We start from the raw sequence: 16,790 nt of genomic DNA, 5'->3' as shown, positions 1-16,790 counted from the left end.
TCTGTGAATTGCAATGGGCTTTAGTCGATTCGGATGGTATTTGGTATTGGATTGCTTCGATTTGCTTTGGTCATTGTTGTGCTTTGTTCTGGTTTCTCGATTAAATGTCGTTGGTTCAATTTATGAATACTGCAAGCAGCCAACTGGCCAGTGTTTTGCTCTTTACATATTAAATGGTTGTCGAACAAGTCAGCAATTTGCTATTGGCCATTTCGCACATAATAACTGCGAATAATTATTTGCCTCAGGTGATTAATTCAATGCTTGTTTAGGCTAAAAGCGCGCGTTGTCGGTTTTTTTTGCAAACATAAAGAAAATTGTACTAATTTATCACAAATCTTTTTTTAAAAGGTTGAGTTGATTATTTTGTGATTTTACAGAAGTATCTTCTTATTATACATTATTGAGATATATTTGATATAATGAAGATTATGTTGTTTTATTTTTTCTCCATTTATTTTTATAGCCTTATTACCTTGTCCCAATACTTTTTAAGAGAATACTCCTAAATCCAATGTGTAGAATCTTTTTAGTTATTTTATTAGCACAGCTTTATTGGCTACTCTCATCACTCGGCTCCCCAATTTCACTTATCTGCTAATTAACTAATTGGCACAGCCAAATCCAATTGCAATTCGGCGAATCGAAGAACGGAACAGCGTGGCCAGCTAATTGCGGCCTCCAAGAGGATACACAGATATATGGTTATGGAAATGGAATCGGATTCGGAATCGAAAGGCGTAACGGGAAATGGGATCGTAACGGGAACAGGCCCGACTCAATACGCTGATTGATTGTGAATAATCAATGGGTTGGCGGTTATGAATCGGTGGGCGATAGGGTGCCTGGATGCATAACTAAATTAGGCAAACTCCACGGACGTGCGGGGCATTTTAGATTTCAGGGAGTACATATGTACATATGTAAGCCCTCTCTTCTTCGTCTTTGTCTGACCAAATCTAATCCGAGTTATGTAATAAAAGAACCGGCAAGTCCGGTGAAATATTAAGCAGTCAGCAGTCGCCATTTCTGTCTGGGTGCATCCGTATCCATCCCGTGGCGGAGAAATGGGGCACAAAGAAATGAAATATGTGCACGGGGATTCCCCCGTTAACTTGGCCAAGCGTATTGTCAGCGAAAAATGTTTTTGGCGATGAAATGGCGCGCATAGACGGGGGGGAAACAAAGCGGAAGGAAGCCGAAATGGCCACCTTAATGATAAAACACCCAGCGCACAGTGTTGGCCAAAAGTTCGCAGCCACCTTGAAACGAAATGCTGGAAAGCACTGCAAGTGGAGATAAACCTAATGGAGCGACTGTATGCGGGCAGACAAAGCGATGAACATGGATAAGTGAGCATAACAAAGGCAGTTAGTTTTGCTGATGTGACAAGCTCAATTTATTCACACGAATTTAATACTAAGATTGCGGACTTATTATTCACTATTATATTGTTAAATTAGATAATTTATGGTTGTAGCTTAGTAGCGCAAATGACGAAAAATGATATGTACTCACAATAATATTAAAATAAATAGTTATTTCTAATTAAAGTAAATATAAGGATTTATATATTGAATATTTTATAAATAATTATAAATATATTTTATTTTCTTGCTAAAATAGCTTTGATTCTTTAATTTAAAAAGCCATTAAAATTCGTTTTAGATGGTATAGAATTTACCAAAGGACTTTCGTTAGATGGCTAATTGAAATCGCAATTAGCTGAATCATTTTGAGCTGCACTCCATCGGCTCTGTCTTTCTCCACTCTCGACCTCTTTTTCCATTTGGCCCTGTGTGTGGCTCTCTAATTAACACGCTTTTTTAATTATTAATTGCTACACTTAATTTATAGGCAACACTGGAGACCCCGGCGAACATCCCCCAGCAAAAACCAAAGGGGAAACCATTTAACCCCCGCCTCGTAGGCAAAGGCACAAATTGCAATTTGTTTCAAGTGTCCTGGCGGCAGGACAAAGTTTCTTCTTATGCTTTTGTGTCCTTGGAGAAAGTGGAAAAGTGGGTGGTTGGGGAAAAACGGGGGGTAAAACTATCTGCTAACTGTGATTTTTGTGCCTCAAAAAGTTGCAATTTGTCTTTTTACCTTTGCTCTATCGCCGCCTTTGTTGCTTTTCTTTATTTTCTGTTCTGCTCTCAGGTCTTTTTTCGTTTTTCTGCTGAAAAATAAATTGAATTGCAAGTTGAAAGTTTTGCTATATGGATTGCAACCCCCTACAATTTTGTGGGTTTTCTTTCCATTTTATTTGGAAATTAATTAAGTGTATGCAGTCAGCATAACGGCTGTCTTCCCAAGAACCGTAACAATTTTCACTTCGGCATTTTCATTTTCATTCTGATTTATTGATACAGACCACCAGTTTTAAGTTCTTTTATCTATTTTCTTCGCTTTCTTTTGGGGCTTATCCAAAGGAAAATGAATTAAAATAATGCAAATGAGCCACAATATAAACTGTGTGGCAGAAAACCAGAAGGGAGATAGCAGATAACAAAGCTACAAAGTTTTTCATTTGGCTTTCTTGTTCCCTTTTTTTGTTTTTCCTACCTCGATGAAAGGAAATGCCCTGCAGCACCTTCTAGATGGATAGTTGGATAAATGGATGATGCAGCTGCACTTTTTTCGGGAAGAGTGACTTTTGAAATAGCCCCCGGCGATAGACTTTTCTTTAAATGAGTGGGAGAGTGTAAAGAGAGTGTAAAACTATGGTTAAAGGGTTGGAATACATTTTTGATAAAACAATTGTGTTATATATTTTAAATTTTAAACTTAGTTAGATGACAAAAATTTGGATACATTTGAAGTTAATGTTCTTCTTATTTAAAACGACCTGCCATTCAAAATATTGTATTGTATATATATAATATTGTATGTGGCCCTTTAAGATTTTTATATTATTGTTTGCAGTGAGTTCTGTAATTTCATTTCATTTCTATTTGGTTTTGTTAGTATTTCGAATGGTATTGTTACGATTACTATAAAAATGCATTGTTAACCCGGCTTAAACGTGCTTAAGTAGACTATTCCCAAGCATTAAAAGTTTAACAAGAAAAATAAACGGTTTAGTTGAACCTAAAAGTGGCCATAAAAGTTTCAATTTCGTTTGAAAAATAAAAAAAGTAAGTTAAATCGTTCGTTTATTTTGGCTTTATAGGTGAAGCATAAAAGCGTAATTTTCTCCGTCTCTGTTCACATATAAAAGATGTATTTCTCCACCGGATTAAACCGAACTGAAAATAAAATCCATGGCAGGACAAACATAGATCGCTTAAAAAAAACGCAGAGAGCAGAAAATAAAATAAAATAAAAAAACAAGCAGAGAATGAGAAATAGAAGCAGATGCGAAAATGCCAACAGTTTTTCCTGAATAAAAGGATGGAAATTCCATGGCAACTGAAAATGCATTTTTCTGTCGCATTTCCTGCCCCAGCGTGGAGCATAAAATAACAGCAAGGCAACATAAACACGTGCCAGCCCAGTCTAATGTCGGCTATTTCCTGTAGGCCAAAAACCGTAGGCCAAAACGGAAAAAAGTAAAAGAAATTTCAGGAAAAACAGGCATGCATAAAAGCAGGCGTCACCGGCAGCAGTAAAAGAAGCGTGGAACGACAGTGAGAAGTTTGGTCAGGGGATATTCTGGACCCAAGTTGGGCTCTTTTCCCGACAGCTTCCACCTCTCCTGCCACGTTTTCCATTTTCCAAACCGCTGTGAATGGTGGGCGCAGCGGAGGAAATGAGGACGGAATAAGCCGCAGAATAAAGGGAGCAAAAGGCAGTAGCAGTCCAAGGGAATCGGCCAGGGAATACCCTTCAAGAACTTTAGTCCCATTACAAAAGTGGCCAAGAAACGGAAAATAGCCTGCAAGGTTACCCCCTACCTTTTCCTAATCCAGGTAATTATTATAAAGCCAATGGTTCTCGTTAAACGTTTAATGCCAACAGTTATATCTCTGTTTTCCTAACTAAGCTGAGCACTTTAAGAAATTACCCAAAATCTCTCTAGACAGTCTTGAAAAAAAGTGAATAAAGATAAACTAGCAACAAAAAGGTGAAAAACACAAAGATCAACAAACACTAAGGCACAGCAACACTTGGTAACAAAAAAGAGGAAGGTAGTTAGAAAGGGAAAGAGAAGTATGTTAATAAAGTCGAGGGGGTGGGGGTTAGGCTAGCATAACGTGGTAAACGCTGGATGAATGACCTCTCTTCTTCCACATTACTATTCTCTTTTTCCTCTGGCAACTACATTTTAGTCAAAAACAGATGATGCAGATGGATCTTAAAGGTGCACTCGGGAAAATATGAAACCAGTTCTAGTTATCTCGATTGGAGATAAGATTACTTGAAAATTTAGGGATGCTAGGAAGGAAGATGTGGTTATTCAAGAATTTTCTTAAGATTTAAGAACTGTTAAATTCATTATTTTATTTCAAATCTGAAAGTAATTCTTAAAATTAATGTTTTCAGTGCAGACCACTATTATTTTGCAGCTGCAGCGATGAAGACTTGTAGCCCCTGGCCATCCCTCTAATAGGCCAACCAAAATCTCAGCTGTATAATGATGCACTGACAACTGCAGTTGCATGCTGCGTGTCCTGCCGTCTCTTTCGCTCGCCCTCTTGCCGTCTCTTTCGTTCTCTGTTTGTGGCAGTTACTTAGTTATGCACTTCTACCACTTCTTTTTGTTTGTTTGCCTGCATTTCTTTTTCGAGTTCATTGCCGCGACTTATTCTGTTTTCCTCCTCTTTCACTCGAACATTTTCCATTCGCTTCTGAGTGGCAGCATAATCATAATCATCATTATCATAACGAACACCGAAATCATTATCACCTTGCCGTTGGCCCTGTCTTCTCGACTCACTCGACTACCCTTCAGTTTGTGTTCATTAGCTTTGTAAGCCCCGCTTCTCCCCACTTGACACACTCCCCGATCATAATTCAATTACCTGCGAGGGAACCCCTCTGACAGTGGGAAGAATCTCGAGGAAGTGGTTACGACTTTGCTGGCCAAGTCCCCAAGTTGGCCAAGGGAAATGGTTGATGACTTTTGGTGGAAATACTTTGACTTATAGTTAGAGGGAATATAAAATTCTAAGAGTGCGGAAGAACAAAAAATAATGAGTTGCCAGAGAGAAAGACTGTATTTTATATGCATTTGTAAGGATTGTATCTTATAAAGGATTTTTTCTCCTTAATAACTAAGTATAAGTATTTATAAAAATGAAAATATACCTCATTTCAAAAAACATAACTATGCCTAATATAACAATAAATATTTTAAAAGCCTTATGTTCAAGAGATAAATGTGTGTAAGAAAATCTCCAGTGTTTCCCCTTCAATGGCTACCCAAACCCAAGAGAAAGAAGTAATCTAAAGCGTAGATATAAGGAAGAAATAATATAATAATTACCCAGCAATCAAAATTTAATTCAACCATTAATTGCTATATCAACCACTGTACCTGCGGCAAACGAAATTCGATGGAACAGGTGGTGGCATGGTAGGCAGTCTTCATCAGTCAGGCACCCAGTTTCCTAGAAACCATAATTTGCACGCTTTCTTCTCAAAACCCAGACACGAGTCTCGAAAACCCCCTGCACTCCGCGCTCATCTTTCTCGAATTCTTGGCCATGGCTTTAACACATTTTCTAAATATTTTCGAGTTCACGATCAAGATCAACGAAAGAGAATACAAACTCTATGGCCGCTAATGAAGCCGGCGAAGATGCTGTGAGAAGTAAGGCGGAAATGGGGGGCCCCTTTAAAGATACTATATATATATATATAAGAAGCCCCCTCCCCGAAACCACACACACATTTTGACTTTCATTTCTTCACACAGTTAGACACTTTTATTGTGTTTCACATTACTTTTGTCTGTGCGAGTTGGTTTTCCTCGTTTTGTTTGCCATACGTTTTGTTACTGTTTGTGTTTTTGTTTATTCGGACTTTTCCTGAATTTCTATTTCCAGCATAGAATGGTTATCTATGAGCAAAGTGCGATATTTCACAAGAGTCTCGCCGGAATCGAGTTGGCTACAACAATACGTTGCGCATTATTTCGGTTCTTCCATGGCATTGTTTTTCTTTTCGAAATTCGTTTTTCTTTTGTTTTGCGTATTTTTGGCATTCCTTCTGATGCTTTTTGCAACTTTTCCTGGTTAACTTTGCTCGCTACTTCAGGAAGAGTTTCCACCAAGGTCAGAGGCGTGGGGAAAAGCGGAAAATAGGAATGGTAATATTTTATTTTTACCAGCTAAAAATGATAACATATGACTTTGCTTATTCTGATTTATTTTACTAGTTATTTCTTTGGCCTGAAACCCCCATTCAACTGATTTTTTGACCACGCTCTTGCTCGCCATAATAGTTATATGTGCTTTTCAGAGGCGTGGAAAACAGGAGAAAATCGGTGGCTTTGTTTTATGTTGACCAGCTAACAATGAAAACATATGGCTCAGCATATTCTGATTTATTTAAGTTGTAATTTTTTTTGGACTAAAACCCCCTTTTAGCACAACATTTGACTACGCTTCTGATCGCCATAATAGTTCTGTGTGTGTTTCAGGGTGAATTTGCTTAGCACCAAGAAAAGCAAATATAAATTGCCATAGATTTAAGTTGCAATCGTGACTGGGGTAAGCTAAAGAAATGGAGAAATAACAGCGGAAAATGGAAGTCACCGGCGAGAAGAGAATCAAATTTGGTCTCAAATTACTCAAAGGAAAAATTTCAATTGAGATAATAGGACCTGATTTGAGTTGAAATTAATGCCAATGCATGGATGGTTTCAATTCGCGGGAATCATTTACTTTTAATTGGTGAAAAAAATTATCATTAATTTAATAAACATACACCATTTAATAAAAGCGCTTTAAATGTATTTTTATTGAAACATAAAGAAGACTTATATATTTTTCTCTGTTTTTTTTCTTGACAAACCCAAACTCCATTTTAATCAAGTGGAAAACACCCTTTCGGAATTAAATTAAGCTCTTAACACTCCGTGGAAAACCGAAACAATGTGCCACGCTGGGCCTGGGTTTTCTTTCTTTCTTTTTCCATTTTCACACAGACAAAACTCGCGCCCATTTCCACTTGGAGATTTCGGTAGGAACTCGCTGGGCAGACACTTGTGCATATTAATTGCTTATTGAGCAGGCTTCCCTGTTTTCAAGGGGGGAAGTCAAATGGAACAAAACCACCACGGCGAGAAAGAATTGTTTGGGAAAATCCTCGTGCACGAGGAAAGCCTTTTTTTATTATTCTCTATCAGTTTCAATCACTCCATCGCACCATGCACTGAAAAAACAACAGTGGGCACGCGTAAAGAAACCTAGGTTTCAGTTTATTGGGGGTTTTAGCGGTTTTGGAAGTAAAAGTATTACCGATTTAAAATTTTACGCTAAGCTGAGTTTTAAAGGAAAAACTTTAATTCTTATGATCAAAGCCACAGTAAAGTTTTTTGGTAACTTCTTAAAGATAGATATAAGAAATATAATTTTAACTATTTTTGTTAAAAAAAAACATTTATTTAAGATTTTAAGCTAATATCAATATCATTTCATATCATTTTGAAAGAAATACATTATTTTATATATATACAAAAACTTTGGTGTCATACTAAATTTCACATTACATAACGCCAACTAGTTTTTCGCTAATAATAAATATTTAAAAAAATATAACTACTAAATATTATAAAATCGGTCAGTTTTCACCTTTTTTTTTAGTTATAAAAATCTTAATTGAAAATTCCGATCTCCGAGTGATCACTGTACTGGGTAGCAATACCCAGTTGTGGCTTTCATTCATTCACCTCGACACACCCGACCTCCCTCTGTGCCTCATTCCCGCACCCTAGCATTCGTTCATTCATTCATTCATTCATGCAAGTCTCCTTCTCACCTGTTTGTTTTGTTGTTGCTGCTGTTGTTGTTTCTTTTGCGCTGTCTCCCTCCCACGCAGTCGTCCTGTCCCTTTCGTTCGCGTGCTGAAACAAGCGTTTTCCGGCCAAAAGGTAGATTTTCTTTCTTTTTTTCGGAGGGGTGTCAGAGGTCGCGGGCTCGGTGGTTCGGTAGCCCCTTTGTTGCAGCCACTTGTGCGCCTCTCCCTGGTTTTTTCCTTTTTTTTGTTCGTCACTTGGCCCTTTACTGGTTGACAAAATGCCAAACGCTTGAAATTCCTTTATATCCGTATTTTTTATTTTCCCCCCGTTTTATATTCGAATTTTTTCAGTTATCGCGCGGTTTTTAAATTTGGTTTATTTCCCTGTGCTTGATCAAAAAGAAGGAAAAAGGCAAAAACTTAATGCTGTTACCGCTGCTGTTTGCTGTTTTTATTTTTGTTGTGTTGTTAACCTTTTCCGTTCTGTGCACGTGTTTGATTTTCCCCTTTGGCGTTGTTGCTGCTCTCGGGCTTATGGCAACCTGTTTGCCACCGGAATGTTTTCGTGTGGTTTTCCCAAAGAATGAAAACTCGGCGGGAATGCTGAGAGTAATAATTATGATTGCATTCGAAAATTTGAGTAATTTCCGTTCCTTTTTTGGGTGCGCATTTATTCAAGTTAATTCTTTAGTTGGCTTTCAGCTTTGGTTTTTAATTTGATTACCTTTGGGATAAAATTAATGCAACTGCGGAATTGTAATTTAAAATGAATAAAAAATGTTTTAAATGAAAGAAATCAATGCAAAGTGAATTGAAATGAAAGTGTTTTATCAATTAGTGCGATAATATTCAATGTAAATAGTTTGTAAATTCTAAGGTTTTTTAAACCTAATAATTTAAACAAATTTTTTAAAAACATAAAATCCTATTGCAAATTCAAAGAAAACTTTTTTTAAATTTAATGTATTAAGTTGTGCTTTGTATTTATAAAATTAACTACCTTTAATTTGTTCCACCCACACAAAAAATAAGTAAGAAATTATAGTATCAAAAATCTACCCTTTTTCGCACATTAAATTATTATTTTAATTTACAGGCATTCAATTGCGGAGAAATACAATTCCTCTGTGCCACATAATTATATGCAAACAAGCCGCCAAAGTTATTTCGATTTATTTACACTTCCGACTGAAGTGTTTATCCAATTTTGCGCAACAATTTAAACAACAAATAAACAAATCAATTAACGGATTTAATACATTTCTGATGGTCTCGCTGCCAGAAGAAGTCGGTCAATCTGTGAAGTCTGGCCATAAGTGCGGGCCTTAAATTTAATTAAGCCTTCCACTGTTACTGGTTTTTGTTTCTAAGTTTTTTCTCTTGACTCACTTAGGAGCCAAAGATGGAGAGACTGGGTTTCATAGGTGTATGTGCACCATACGCTGGGTTCTGTGGCTTTCTAAACCCAGATGATGCACGCTCCGTTGGCGCTGCCCACTCGAGAGCAGCAGCAACAACAAACTAGACCCGCCGCCTAACGGTAAACCAAATGAAAAACTTCTATTGATAGAGTCTCTTGTTGGCCAAAGAGTCTTCTTGGCCAAATCCACGCCATCTAACTCGGCGACGTCACGGCGCGCGTTCGAGAATTCTGGACCAGACCAGCTGGAAACCGTTGCTCGCCGTCGCCGCCAAATCAAAGCCAAAATAATACAAAACTGGTTTTCGAACAGGATTGGTGTTAACAATATTTCCTTCTTTTTTAGTTAGCATAGAATGCATGTTTGCAAGTGCAAATGATAAGAGCGGAAAAGCATGCAGAAATGAACACAAGCACACACACACAGAACCGTACGCACTCTCGTGATTTTCCCTCAAGCGTTTTTCCGGAAAAACTCCGTCGACGTTCGCAGCGCTTGGGCCTTAACAGGTGACTGAAAGCCAAGAATCGGGGCTCTGGTATCGAGCCCGGTCCACTGTTAACGCCTAACAGCGACGTCTGCCGAAGCGCAGGCAGCGACGCAACAGAGGCACTTCGGGTTTTGTGCTGTTAACCGGCTTGTAACCCTCTGCTAACTTGGCCAACAGCCGGGTATTCCCTTGCATGCCAAGTTAATACGTATTTTTTCGGCTTTTTCGGGGGTGCATTAAACCCTCGCCTAGACTGAGTTTTCGTCGCGCTTCAGCGGCCAGGCATGCAGGCCAATTTATTGGCTTTCAATTAGCTAACAAAATTAGCAAGTGCTGGTAATAATTTGGCTGAAGGAAGCCACTGGGCAGCCATTCGGAAATTATGCAAAATTAATAAGGCTATAAGTAAATAAATGGGATGTTAATAAAGCAGTTCATACGTTTCGGAAGTAACTAATCAAAATTATAGGACTAGTGTTCAAAGACTGACTACTGCCTTTTAAAAATATAAAGATAATTATGTATTTTTCATAGTATTTAATAAACATTGTATTTTTATTTAATTAAAAAACAATATTGCAGCAGATACTTTTAATAAATCAAATAAATTTAAATCATTTTTTAAAATAAATAAAACATTTAATGCTATTAATTGCCCATATATTATCATCAGATCAGAAAAATATTTCATTTTATCTTTTTGTTTAATAATTATATACTTGCATTTGTGTACATAGTTATACTTAGATAGTTATTACCAAAAACTGCAGTTTTTAACATTTAGTCAACCACAACATTAAACTGTTGACCAACATGAACTCATCATACTCATTTAACATACGGCTTGCATTTACAGAGCTGGCAACTTCGAACTTAACAGCGACCACGCACCGCAGAAGCAAAATAATAAAAACGAAAACACAAAAGCAAACCGTAACTTACCCCCTGACCTACATGCCAAACATCCTCTCGAGGAATGAGCACCCACTAAAAACGCAACAAAAACGAGGAGCGACGCACAAAACTTTAAGCGCAACTAATTATGTGGGGGCCGTATACGAGCCTTTTTGCAGCTTTAAATAGTTGAGTGTTAAGACAAGTCCCTGAAATACCTGAATTCACTGCCGTTCGAGTCGGGCTACAAAGATTCAGCAAGTTACCGGGGAATTCGCAAGTTATGCGAATGCGTTTTTCCATAAACTTGAACTCACCACCTGGCTTCCTCCTTTACACTTTCATGCTTCAAAACTTTTTAAATATGCCAATCATAACTCGCAGTTTGCATGCATGGAATTTGCTGCAGGGATTCCTGAGATAAATACAAACTTTAAATTATTTTCAATACAGAAACCAAAATGTTTTAGAATTTACTTATAAATAGGTTGTATAACCTCTTAATATTCAATTTTAAAATTAAACAATTTGAATAACATCTTTAAATATAATTTAAGAATTTTTAATTAAGTACTCTTTGTATATTGGGAATATGATATTCAGTTGTCTTTTATAACTTTCAATTACCAAATAAAGGCTGGTATTAATTGAGAATTTTAAAAACTATGATTTAAAATTAAGCTTTCTTGTGACTAATGCGATTACTGTTCCCAAATTTGTCTGCTATTTTTGGTCGTTGTTTTGTTTGGGTTATCTCCTTTTGAGACTGAGTGAGTTGCGGCTGCTGTTGAGTTTTGAGGCCTCAAGGCTGCATCTGCCTTTTTATTGTCTTTTCTTTTTGGCCTTTCTCGGCTTTTGGCCCCATCTCTGCTTTCCGCCTCCTCGCAGGTGACGTGGCCTATTAGCAGCGATAAAAGTCGAGACGCTCGACAACAAAAGGATATCCGGCTGAAGGAGCAGCGCCGGCAGGAAGATGCCACCAGCAGCAGCGGCACGTGTGTTGCCATCCCACTTGCTCCTGATCTCCCCCTCTCTTTTTTGCACGCAGGAAATTATGGCTGAAAAATTAGCGCATTAAATATTTACACATACGACTGCGACGATATCTTAATTTGGCAAACGTGACGCAGACCGGAGTCCTCCCACCTGAAAAATGTAAATAATTTAGCCTAATCTGTCGACATTAAGCTGATTTCATATTTTCATTTCATATTTAATTGCGCAAATTGTTTACTCAAATTTAAAGCCAGGTAGCAGCTCTCTTTCCGTCATTAAAATTATCAACCTTGTTATTGCCAGGGACATTTTCCACATGTTAATTAGCCAGTGGATTATTTATTTACCTTCTAATCTAAAACACAGGAGACAAGCTGATTAGATTTAAGCGCAAATACTCGTATTTATTTAGTCGGCATTTTGTCGGTTTAAATGCGAATAATTTGTATAATTGATAATAGGATTTTCCTGTGTAAACAAAACCAGACTTTGAATATTTACACCCTAATGGAGGTTTGCAAGGTTGTGGCTTTTTAATTTGTCGTTCCATGTTTTAAAACATTTTCTTGCTAATGTGCCAAAGACCAATAAGTATGCTACGATTTTTTTTAGGGATTTTAATTATTGAAGGAGACTCTTCAATTTCTTTGCGTTTTCTCTTTTAAGGTGTTCCATCTACTCTATGCTGAAATAATACCTCCCTACATGTTTCTGGTTCCTACTTTTAATTGGGGATTTTTTACTTATGGCTGTCGTAGAGTAAAAGCTATAAATTTATGTTATTCCTTCGTCAATTATCTTAATTTAACTAAAATTAAATTAAAATTTTAAGTTAACTGTTTTTTTGTCTATAGTTTTAAATTAAGCACCATCTTTCTTGATTGGAACCCACTGTGTCTCCCTTTTTTTTAAAGTTTTCATCAATTTTTTCACATTGACTTCTATGTAACAAGATTTTTTTCATTGTCTATTTAAGCTCAATTTCATGTTTTTTGCTTGCTGGTTTTCTTTCGGTCTGCTCTTGACTTATGCATGTCATTTTTTTCTCCTCGTTTCCCTTTTCTGTTTTTTCTTTCCATTCATCAGTTCTAATTGGCATTTAACAAGCCTTTCTTTGTCCTTAAACTCTTTCTACACTTTTTCTTCCCTTACGAACTTTAAGTTCTTCTCACCTTTGACCCAGAGCAATTGCAACTTTTCTGTTCATCTAGAATAAATGCGAATGCTTTAGCTATTAATGTCAAGTTGTTAGGCACCGCTGACCCTAAAGCCGTCCTGAAATTCCTGAAAGGACCACCCAACAAACAAATAAAAGACCGAGAAAGAAAATCAAAAAACCAAAAACTCATTCCAAGTCCCTTGGACACGTAGCATCGCATAATTACAACTTAATCGCTTGACAAACAAAGCAGACGCCACGCCCCCACATAAACAGCAATAACAACAATGGGGGAAAGTCGGGGGGCGGGGAAGATAATGCCTGTTCTAAGTTTTAAATGGCGACCCAAAGTCACTTTAAAGACTGCTCGGCTATTTGGCTATGGACATGCCGACTCCCCTTTATTGTCACGCCTTAAATAGTTAATAGCGAGTAATGGCAGCCAGAGGGGTGGCTGAAAAGTTTCGGGGTTTCTTCCATTGTTTCGGTTGTAGAACCAGCTTAACTGTTAGCTAGTATTTTTATTTTGAAATTTTGTAATATTTAAGAACTTTTAAATACTTTAATTTGTAAAAAGGGACAAATAATTCGAAATATAAATGCAGATTTAATATCGTTAAGTCTTTAATAATTTATATTCTACATCTAAGTATGTAAATATTTTGAATATTTTTGACTGAATCTTAAAAGTTTTCTTAGACCCTGGACGGAAGTAATAATACCAAAGATTTTTTGTATATGTTAAAAAATAGAGAAAAATCCACCCCCTTAGAAAAAGCTTGACATTTCAAAAACTATTTCCATGTTAGGGGACCGCCCACCACGCCCGCAAAATGAATATTTCATGACAATTAAAATGTTAACTCTGTCAAGCGGCACGCAGAGGACCCAAACCCGAAAACCATGCCGCATTACATGTCCGAAATTCCTCCCAGCCGCGCCCCTTTCCCACTTACTCGCAGAGAGGCGAAACACGCAATAAGCTTACACTTACACCTGCCGAAATCCCCCATACGATTTCTGCCCTTGCCACCTGCCACAGGCAACACTCAAGCGAATAATGTTGCGGTCAATTCTTCTCTATGTTCACAGACACACTGGAAAAATAAATAGTGGAATCTTAATTATAAGGGTATTTAAATTATATATATATATATATCACCTGGGGAAATATTTGCTATTCTATTATAAAAAAATAAATTTTAATATTATTAAAATTATTAATTATTGTTTTTGAAGTATATTTAAAAAAAAAACAAATAGTGTTGGATAATTTAGTAATTTTATAATATTGAACAATCTGTATTTTTAAATTTTTTATTTATTTGAAATTTTTTATTTATTTTACCTACATAAAAAATATTTTATAAAAAACCCTGAAAAATTACTGTTTTAAAGACATTATACGTAGGCATGAAAATTATAATATTTTTGATAAGTGCAGCTTTGGCGCAATGAGCTTTGGAGTTATTGGAATTATGCAAGGGTTTAGCGGGGCTTCAAAGCAACGCATGCCAAATCCGCGCGGCCTTAGATTGAGTTTTGCTCTGGCGACTCTCTTGTTGCATTATTACCGAATACAGCAGAAACCTATATGGCCATGTAAGGACGTGCATGCATCACTTCATTAGGCAAATCAATGTCACTCGTCCCACCATCGACCTGGGTGAGTGGCATGCCTCAATACGCTGCTGGCGAGTTGCAGCTCCCTTCCATTAGCAGGCATCATTTGTCAAGGGACACAATGGGGGAGTCAGTGAAAAACAGCAGGAGTCCTTCAGAAGCTGGACAGTTGTAAAGGATTCAGCTCCGCCGAATTCTAACATTGAGGTAAATGGAACAAAGGAAGCGAGCTTTCATGTTTATGACATTAATGAAATCTAGAACTTCGGTATTGGTTGGAAATCCGAAAAAATGTAAGCTCTCTTAAAACATAAATCTATGTGATTTTACCGCCCCAAATCAAATGAATATCTGTCAAATATTTACGCTGTCACAAAAGAACGCATACAAATTTTAAATTAACCTTTTTAACCCATTAACAATGTTTGAGCAGACAACTTTTTAGCACTATTTCCGCAGTAATTCTGATTTACTTTGTGCTCTGCACTAGCCACACCCCAAAAAAGCGTTTGACATTCGCGGGAAATTCCCGCTGAAATGCAAATATAATTAAACAAACCGCAGAAAAATTCAAACAGCAGTTCGCTATTAAAATTACACATTTGCCAATTATATTTAGAAAGTGGATGGTAAATGGCTAAAAAAATGGCAATAAATCCTGTCCAATTATTTATTTAAATGTATATTTATTTAATGTGTGAGCACACGTGACCGTTTGTGTTTATTTTCGTGTGCATGTATGTATCAATTATTTGGTCAATTAAAGTGACTTATTTATTAATATTTCCAAGCGAAGCACAAGAATTGTTTGTATTTGATTTCAATTTTCTGCCTGTCACTTGCACAAAACAGCACGTTTCGGAAGTTCTAACTTTTTAAAAAGATACTTTATATTAATAAAAGTAATTTCTCATACCTTATATTTCTTTTAAAGACTTTGCAGCATTAATTTAAAACCAGATTAATAAAATATTGATAGCCTACCTTATCGCCTTGACTTGCACCGTACGCCTCGTTTAAAATTTAATTGATTTAAATGTTGGGCCCACGTTTTAAGTGACTTCGTGTTGCCTGTTGTCAATTGAATTGAAAGTGAAACGCCTGTCACAGGTAATGTATTTTATTTGTTCATAAATTATTGCTCCGTTTCTTTTTGTTCTTCGTTTTTCCTCGTCACATTTAATGCGAAAATTATGAATAAACTGCAGACCAACATGGCGTATACATAATTGAGCAATTGCAATGCAATATAAATGAATTATGCAAAGCCACAGTCCAACTAAGTGGAGTGCTAATCAATTTGAATTTCCAACTAAATTGTAATTTAATTAAGTAATATTTTCATATTAATGTAAAGTGGAGAGAGAGCTGTAAATGAAGTAAGCAACTGCGAAAATAATTGACGCAGACAAGTAAATATTTTAACAAACAAAGATTGACCTCTAAGTCAGGTCACTTTTGTTAAATGCTTACTCTATTTGTATCTTATATCTCACAAAAACGATGTAACTAAAAGTCCATTTTAGACCTCACGATAACTCAAACTGGCTAATGACTAGCGCACCATTTGCTAAACAAAAAACACTCTATTTTTGGGTCATGAAAAGTGTAGGATGTGCCCCATAAATTAGGTGGCCAAGTGCCAGGAATTCTTTAGCAAATCTGTTCAACAAAAGGTTGAACTAGAAATAAAAGCTAGCCTAAACGAAGTTTGGAGAGGCAAACAAAAGGCATGGAAAGGAAAGGCCTATCAGTATAGGCATATGTGGGTGAGTCTAAGAACAGCGCAAGGCATAAATGTAAAGCAGAAGCAATGAAAGGATAAATGGAGCTAAAACAAAATTTTGAAATGTAATTTATGAGCAGAAAACAAATATGCTGACACTTAATACAATCTGTAATAAATAATTTTTAAACTTTTTTAAGAAACCTTTAAAAACTTTTTAGCAAAAGCCGACTTTTTAAATTTTGTTTTAAATTTTTCGAAGTATTAGTTTCTTTTATGTTATTTCATTACTTTAAGAAGTACCTAATTTACCTATGGCTGCTATATTTTTGAACACTTTCCGTTTCTGATGAACAATGAACGACAGCATTTTGAAACATTTTGTGGCTACCATTGTTCTACGACCCGACGCCCCTGCAATAAAAATTCGGCATATTCATGCCGGATCCCGTTCCGTTTTATCTTTATAGCCCCCAAAATGCAGCCCATCACTGTGAGTATCTATAATTGTCAACGAATGTTACCCAATTCCGGAATTTGCATAGATTTTTGGGCCAGTCATTATGGTATGAAGAG

General features: G+C 36.6%; 1 protein-coding gene across 6 annotated transcripts in view; it reads right to left on the bottom strand.

Moving 5' to 3' along the window:
* LOC108027765 (leucine-rich repeat and fibronectin type-III domain-containing protein 2) overlaps positions 1–9,828 on the bottom strand; it is a 53,726-nt gene extending 43,898 nt beyond the window's left edge. For 2 of the 6 annotated variants that reach the window (XM_050884816.1, XM_050884817.1), the window contains exon 1: positions 7,927–8,294. The gene's annotated coding sequence lies outside the window, so the exon portion shown is untranslated. Of the gene's footprint in view, positions 1–7,926; positions 8,295–9,764 lie in introns of those variants that run through there. The other 4 variants (XM_017099323.3, XM_017099324.3, XM_017099325.3 and 1 more) reach the window with 4 other exon arrangements.
* Between the last annotated feature and the right edge of the window lie 6,962 nt (positions 9,829–16,790).

Source organism: Drosophila biarmipes, chromosome 2L (genome assembly GCF_025231255.1).
Source record: "Drosophila biarmipes strain raj3 chromosome 2L, RU_DBia_V1.1, whole genome shotgun sequence".
In the NCBI taxonomy this organism is placed as follows: domain Eukaryota; kingdom Metazoa; phylum Arthropoda; class Insecta; order Diptera; family Drosophilidae; genus Drosophila; species Drosophila biarmipes.
Note: the sequence above shows the minus strand (reverse complement) of the source record. Positions and strands in the feature narration are given on the sequence as shown.